Below are 8,455 nucleotides of genomic sequence, written 5' to 3' on the forward strand. Positions count from 1 at the left end.
TCTTGCCCCCGAGTGCCCACATTATTCTTCATATAGATACAATATTAGGTGAATAGTGAGTCATTTATAGCAGTTTCTTAAACTTCAATATGCCTCTGAATTATCTGATCATCTTGTTAAAATGCAGTTTCTGATGCATATATTCAGGGTATACCTGAGAGTTTGGATTTTTACCAAGCCTCTAGGTAATAGCAGTCTATGAATTATACTTTGAATAATAGGAATATGGGTAACTTTACAATTTAGGCCTCCATATTACAATTTGTGAAAAACAATTTAAATTTTTTAAATTTTGACCATGTGATCTATGCGGCTGGCAAAGCATGAACTAAGAAGTCTAGAATTCAAGAGAGTTCATTTTTGATAAAGACATGTGAAGATGTTTAAAGTGTATTTGAAAAAGCCAAAGGCTTTGGATCTGGGGAAACATGTATTTTAATCTCCACTTTAGTAACTATCTAATCTTGGCAAGTTGTTTAACAGGCAAGTGATGATATAATGCTTGACTGATCTAAACATTAAATAATAGTATCAGCCTAAGAAGCAAGTAGGTTAGTGGCTCTTGCACATTAGAGGCCTAACAACTATTTCTTTCTTTTAAACTGACATTATCTTCCTATTTTATCTTCAGTGTTAAATGAGTATTTGGTATTATATTTGTTATTTCATTTCTTCCAGTTTCTTTGTGTTCATTCCTGTATTCTTTATCTACTATTGTGTAAGTTACATACTTAGTTTATTAATTTTTATCCTTTCTTCTTTTCTAATATGAGCATTTTATTTGATAGGTTTCCTTCTAAATGCTGTTTTGATGTGTAATATAATACACATCAAAATATAATACATCTTTAAATATTTTCTAATTTCCATTATTTTTAGGTATCTGGAAAATTATTTATTTAGAAATGTTTATTGTTTTTAATTTCCTAATATTTCAGCATTTATTTAAAAATAATTTAATTACCTTAGGCTCAGATATATGATAGGATTATTGTGATAGCAAATCTGAAAACTTTTGAAACTTGGTTTATGATAAAGTTAAAGATCAGGTTTTATACATGTCTAATGTATACTTGAAAACATCCGTATTTTCCATTTTGGGGTAAAGATTATAAACATACACACATATTTTAAATCAATCATATTAATTGTATTATTCAGTTCTTTATAGCATTACTGACATGTTGAATTGTTTCTTTCTGCTTTATCAATTATTAATTCAGGGTAATATAAAATCACCAGTGTGATGAAAGTTTTGGCTGTTTTTCCTTATTCCATTGTCAATTTTTAAAAATATATCTTGATACTATGTGCATAGAAGTTTGGAAATATTATATTACACTGGTGAATTTAATTGTTTAATCATCATGAAGTGATTCTTTTTATCTCTGATAATGCCTTTTCTTTTAAAATATACTATTAATATAGCTGTACCTTCTTGGTTTTTACATGTCTGCTTTGTTTTTTAAAATAGTCTTTTATTTTCTGTGTTTCTAAGTCATTAAATGTGGAATATTTGTTATAACCAGTACACAGCCAGACTTCACTATTCCAAATTATCATCTTCATCTTTTAACTTAACAGTATATTCCATTTAAAATTAGTTTCATATTTTAAATAGAGGTATTTCTATCACATATCTTCTTAATTATATCTGTGCTATCATTTTCTGCTCCTCTAGTGTTGACTTTTTAATTCATTTTTTCTTTCTTGTAGATTCCAATATACATAGTCTATTCTGTTTTTCATGTGTGTGTTCTACTTATGTTAATATGAATATTTACTTGAATAAGACATAATTTAATCCATGGAACATTTAAAAAACATACTGTAAAAGTGGTTAGGGTCTTTTTTTGTGTGCTAGTTATTACATATCATAGTACTTTCCCTTGTTTAGATTGCAAAACTGATTATTTTCTGCAGTCTTTTACTAGAATATCACCAATAAGATTTCATTTAAAAAGAGATGGCAATACAGAGAATAATTTTCTCATAAAATATGTATAATAGGAGTATAATAGTTTTTCTGATATCATGTTTGGAATTAGATTTAGTTTGAAAAGTGCTCTACATTTATTACTATCTAATATTTCTATAGTAAAAATCATGATTAGAAAGCAGAAACAGAAATGATGTCTCTAAGAAATACCAGTCCTTAGGACTATAATCTCCTCTAATTTATACATAAGAAGGAAGACTTAATAATAATGTAGAACAATGTGTTACTGTATACCTCTATAGGTCATTTTAGACAACTCTGAATTTCCATGGCATACTAAACATAGATTCAAGTCACCCTTGTCTTTAATCGCCCACTAAATTTTTATGCAAGAAGAAAGGAGCACACAATAGCTTGCTGTCTTACTTTCAACTTTTAGTGGGAATATCCTGGAGTTTCATTACTTGACAATGCTGCTACATGGAAGAAGAACTTGTAGACAGAGAAAAGCATGATAACATACCCACTTTTAAAAGAGAAATAAGAAAGAGTGTTTCTTCAAAAATGAGACTGAGAAGATCCTTGCAAACATCTGTTCCAGTGTTAGCTAAGATTTTAGCAGTGCATATCTTTACATGATGCAGCTATTTAGCTTTTTAATATTCTTTGTCACACTTTTTTTTTTAATTTTTTGAGCTTCCACAGCACGTATTCACTTCTGTAATGGGAAAAAGAATGGTACCGAAATAATTTACGTTAAAATAAATTATAGTGATGTTTATGTTTCTAACCTAGCTGCATGGCAATTTTCAAAGAGGCTTGGAATAATAAGTAGTTAGATTTCATTGCCATTGAAAACTTGAAATTAATTTGTTTGCAACTATGTGTATTTTATCATGTTTTCACCTTTGCAGTCTGTCTATTTACATAAGATCAATAGCTTTTTCAAAAGGTTTCATTCAGTCATTACTTTATTTGCTGTCATTTAATTAATATTTATTAACATGTTTAACTTCTGTGCTGTCATACTGTTCTTCTGATTCTAATAAGCGTTATTCAGACCAGAAATGTTGTCACCTGTCTTGAAGAAGGTAGCGTTTTGTCATTTGGATACCCAGGGGTATGAACTCTAAACGGATAGCTAATCTCCATACTTTAAAAAAAAGGTTCAGTCAGTTGAGGGAGTTTGTGATGTCAGGATGACTATCAGGAAACAAGTTATGGGGAAGCTCTCCAGGGAGCTACTTTCTATTGTTTCTGTGGGCCTGTTAGCTCTTCCCCTGAGGGGATTTTAATATATATTTATACTTATTACTGCTAAAACAAAAAAATTTAGGAAAAGACAATGGTGGTGATGATACTTTTCCTCCTTCCCCTAATTCATTTTAGTTAATTTTATCTTGCAGAAAAAATAAAGAAGAGAGCAGCCTATTAGTGTGTGGACATTCTGTGAGGAAAAGTAGAGGCTTTGCCATTTCCCTTCAGGAATCTGGATCCATTTGGGGTGATATATTTAACTCAAACAGATAATCTTGTAATTCCCAAACCACGGAAGCTCTGACAGGACAGTTGTGGGAAATAAGGCGGTTTTCAGGGTCAGTGAACCTGTATATTCTTGTATACATTTTCTTGTGTATATTTCCATTATAGCTTCCATTTCTGTTTTCTTCAATACTGACACACTCCATACCAGAAAATGTGCTCCTTGTGAAGGGTAACAGATAACTTGGACAGTTGTTGACTTTACCAGGTGTAGTCAATGGAAACACCAATTATAATATGGACAATAAAGGGATGTTGAATCCATTGTGCCCTTGTAAAGCCAGGACTGACCTCTAATTACCAGAGGTAAAATTCTATGTAGAACCGTATATTTTTTCCATGTAAAATCACTCTGAAGTGTTAGAAAGGCATTGATTGCACAAGTGATGTGTTCCATGAATGTCTTAAACCTACCACAGAGAATTGCTTACATATATAAAATAAACATTTTCTCTTGGACTATAAAGAGGCTAAGACATACCATATTCCCCTTTTGGATCTTGGAAAGCTCTGTTGGGGAGAAGCAGGTATAGTTTTCTACTTATATATTATTAATAAACACCATCTTTTTCAAGGTACTTTTATGGTGACCGTATTTTTTAATTAAAAATTTATGTTTTTAGAAGCAGCTTTAAGTTCACAGCAAAATTGAGGGGAAAGTAAAGAGATTTGCCAATAACTCCTGCCCCGACACATGCAAAGCCTTCCCACTGTCAACATCCCCCACAAAAGCAGCAATTTGTTGCAAATGAACCGACATTGACACATCGTTATCACCCAGAGTCCATAGTTTACATTATAGTTCATTCTTGGTATTGTAAATTCTTTGGGTTTAAAAAATGAGTAACAACATGTTTCCTTCATTATAGTATCATACAGACTATTTCTACTACCCTAAAAATCCTCTGTGCTACACCTACTCACCCCCTCCATCCCCTGACCTCTGACAACAACTGATCTTTTCACTGTCTCCGTGGTTTTACCTATTCCACAGTGGCATATAATTGGAATCATATAGTGTAAAGGTTTTTCAGATGGCTTCTTTCACTTATTAATATGATTTTAAGTTCCTTAATGTATTTTCACAACTTGGTAGCTTATTTCTAGTGTTGAATAACGTATTTTATCATCTAATGTAACACAATTTATTTATGTATTCACCTACTGAGGGACATCTTGGGACCTTGGTTGCTTCCAAGTTTTAGCAATTATGAATAAGGTTGCTATCAAAATCTGTTTGCAGGTTTGATGTGGACATAAGTTTACAACTCCTTTAGCAAAATACCAAGAGTGTGATTGCTGGACCATATGGTAAGAGTAGGTTTAATTTTGTAAGGACCACCAGACTGTCTTTCAAAGTGGCTACACCACTTTTCATTCCCACCAGCAATAAATGAAAATTCCTGTTGCTCCAGATCTTCACCACCATTTGGTGTTGTCAGTGTTCTAGATTTTGGTCATCCTAATAAGGGACATTAAAAGTACAAGGTAATGATAAATTAGTGTTTGCTTTAAAAAAAAAAAGAAAACATACATATATACTATATTTCACTGATCCTGAAGTTGCTGTTTAATTGCTTACCAGAGGAGGGGTACCTGGATGGCTCAGTCCGTGAAGTGTCTGACTTCTGTCAGGTCATAATCTTGTGGTTCATGAGTTCAAGCCCCACATCAGGCTCTGTGCTGACAGCTCAGAGCCTGTTGCCTGCTTCAGATTCTGTGTCTTCTTCTCTCTCTGCCCCTCCCCAACTCATGATCTGTCTTTCTCTCTCAAAAAATGAATAAGCATTTGAAAATTTAAAAAAAATAGTTTATCAGAGGAAAAAAAAGATCTAAGAATACTATATTAAATGAAGACATCTATTTAAATAAAAAATGTGCATCTTGGAAATATGGAGTCATGTTATGAAAAAAATGCGTGACGCAAAAGCAGTAAAAAATGTTACAATTTGCAATGTAATTTGAAATTTTAAATGGCTATTTTACTTTTATGGTTTTGTTGGAAATATTACTATTTGGCCATTTTAATTTAATTTACTCTCTTTAGTGAATATATCTATTTATTGAATGCTTTTGGTTTTCCTGTGTTTTAAATTATGTTTCAACTTAGTACTTGGTACTAAGTACTTGGTAGCATGTTTTATATGTGTTAGTGTTTCAATTGAATTATTGAATGTGTTATTTGGGGTTTTATGATATCAACCCTGTGCTTGGCACATAGATATGCCAAGAGTATTTGTGAAAGTACACTGCTTCTGTAGCATACATACTCTTTTATATATAGAATGTTAATTTGGAGAACCTAATGTAGTATGTCTTACAGATGTAAAAGAAGGTGGAAAGGGGCCATTCTCCACTCTTTAATGGAGTATTTCAGATTATGTTTCACATAACTTGGGCTATGTGACCCTGTGGATAGAATGAGCTTTAGGTTCTCATTCTTCTTAAAAGTTTTAGAGGTCGTTTGTATCCCTTAATTTTAGCTCACCACTGTGGGACAATACTTTTATCTTTAGTGTTCAGAAAATCATAAAAACTAAAGATTGAAAAAAGAAGCAAACACATAGCTTTCTGAGGTCTTTATGAGAATTCAGGAGAAAAAAATATTAGTGCAGTCTAAGCAATATCATTCATCACTATGTTATCAGCAGAGTTAAGTAATTTTGTGAACTTGTTAAAATAAAAAAAAATCATATGCAAATTACATTGGTATTTGAGATATTCCTTTTTCAACAAATAGAACTGACTTGTGGATAATGATGTTCCTTAAGTCATTAATATAAGGATTGAAACTTATTATAATAACATTTTTAATGATTTCTTAATTCCTAATCCTGCTCACAAATGTCTAATTAACCAATGTGGATAAGAGTTGGAAATCAAACTATGGAAAATAACTATTGATGGCTACATAGTTAAGGGGGAATGGGGAGAGAGTGATTTCAATTATCTGAGGATTTACACAATTAAATTTTTTTAATGTTTATTTATTTTTGAGACAGAGAGAGACAGAGCATGAGCAGAGGAGGGGTAGAGAGAGAGGGAGACAGAATCTGAAGCAGGATTCAGGCTCCAAACTGTCATCATAGAGCCCAGTGCGGGGCTCGAACTCACGAACCACGAGATCATGACCCGAGCAAAGTTAAACGCTTAACCGACTGAATCTCCAGGAGCCGTTGGATTTACACATTTTTAAAGTTATCTACTAAAAGACTAGGCCAAGTGTTTTACAGAAGTGAAAACTATTCAAATAAAATTAATATTCAGTTAATCATCAATGTTAATAATTGTATATCAAAAGAAAAGTAATACATGAAAACCTAAAGAGTACAAATATACTTAGCTACAAATAAAATACATATTTATCTGCAACATTTAAAATTTTAAGTTTTGTCTTTGCTGTTCTTCCCTTTCCCAGAAACTGTCTATTAAATGAAAATGAGTCAAAAGACCTGACAGAAGGGCTTTACTTGGCCTCATATGTAGTAAGAACGACCGAGCCCAGGCCAATACTAAGATTGCCAGCATCTTGGTTCTGGAGGGCCATATTAGAAAACATGTGGGTGGAGGTGCCTGGGTGGCTCAGTAGGTGAGCATCTGACTTTGGCTCAGGTCATGATCTTGCAGTTGGTGAGTTTGAGCCCCACATCGGGCTCTCTGCTGTAACACATGGAGCTGGCTTCTGATCTATTCCTCTCTCTCTGCACCTCCCCTGCTTGTGCTCTCTTTCTCAAAAATAAATAAAACCTTTAAAAAATATGTATGGCCATTTGGTTTCTTCGTCTCAGATAGCCTTTTATCTCCTCTTGTCCTAAAACATTTTATCTCCGCCCTTCCCTAGAACTGTGGTGTGTTCACTTTCTCTTGGCATTAAGATTCAATGGACATGCTTCAGGATTTTGCCAGAGAAAAGTAGGACCTTAAACATGAAGGGTGCTGGTTTCTCACCCTGCTTTTAACAATCCAGCTCCACTTTCATCTGTTCTGTATATTGGGCTTTGCATAAGATTAACTTAGGAAAGCCAGTCCAACTTAAAAAAAATTTAAGTTCAAAAAGTTGGGTGTAAATTAATATAGAGAATGTTATGCAGAGCCAGCATTCTTCTGTCCTATTGATGACAGTCTGAGTAAAACCTCAGGGACACGTTGTCAAGAAAATCAGGCTCCATCAGGAAATTGTTTTTCAGTATTCATGAATAGGTGCTCTATATCACATTGAACCAACGCTTTTATAAATCAAAACCAGATAATCTCACCAGTTTCTATGGTGCTGAAGCGTGATAAGGAAATGAATTTGAACTAAATGCCATGAGAAAAGGACAGACTTTCTTTTAAGAAAATATTTTTTGTTACAAGGAGAAAATCCGGTTTAAAAAAGCTTTAGTCAGAATGTGCCCCTTTATCATGATCATGCCAGTGCTTTGATGGCTCCTAGGTACCAGTGGGCCAGTGAGATATATAAAATCTAAGCTTCTAAGTGTTAGACTGGCTTCCATTCTTCCTGAATTACCACAGGACTCCAGAGACCCACATCTACTAAGTGGAGGGATGTCCAGTAAGGAGTTATGTAATTGTTCATTTTACCTCCTCTATATTTATATGGAATTTACATGTGTCAAATCATTTCTAATTATTTCTCTCCATAATAACATGATATACTTATATCAAATTTTTGAAAATCAGCTTCATTAAACAATGACCAGACATAAGCATTATCCCTTGTCAATTTTTAAGCCAAAAAACCATGTCATTGTATTGATTTAAATTTTTATTACTAGTCATGTTAAATTTTATGTTCATAAGTTAATAAAACAAAATGTTCATGAAGATTGTTGAACTAAATGAGCGCATGAACTTGTCTCATTCTCAGTGTAATAATTCTTTTCATAGCATTTATGATAAAGGAATTATTTGGTTGGCTTTCCACAAGCTGTTTGACAATGTTTTCATCCTAGATCCTGTTGTCTAATTCCA

This window comes from Crocuta crocuta, unplaced genomic scaffold (assembly GCF_008692635.1).
Source record: "Crocuta crocuta isolate KB4526 unplaced genomic scaffold, BGI_CrCroc_1.0 scaffold223, whole genome shotgun sequence".
In the NCBI taxonomy this organism is placed as follows: domain Eukaryota; kingdom Metazoa; phylum Chordata; class Mammalia; order Carnivora; family Hyaenidae; genus Crocuta; species Crocuta crocuta.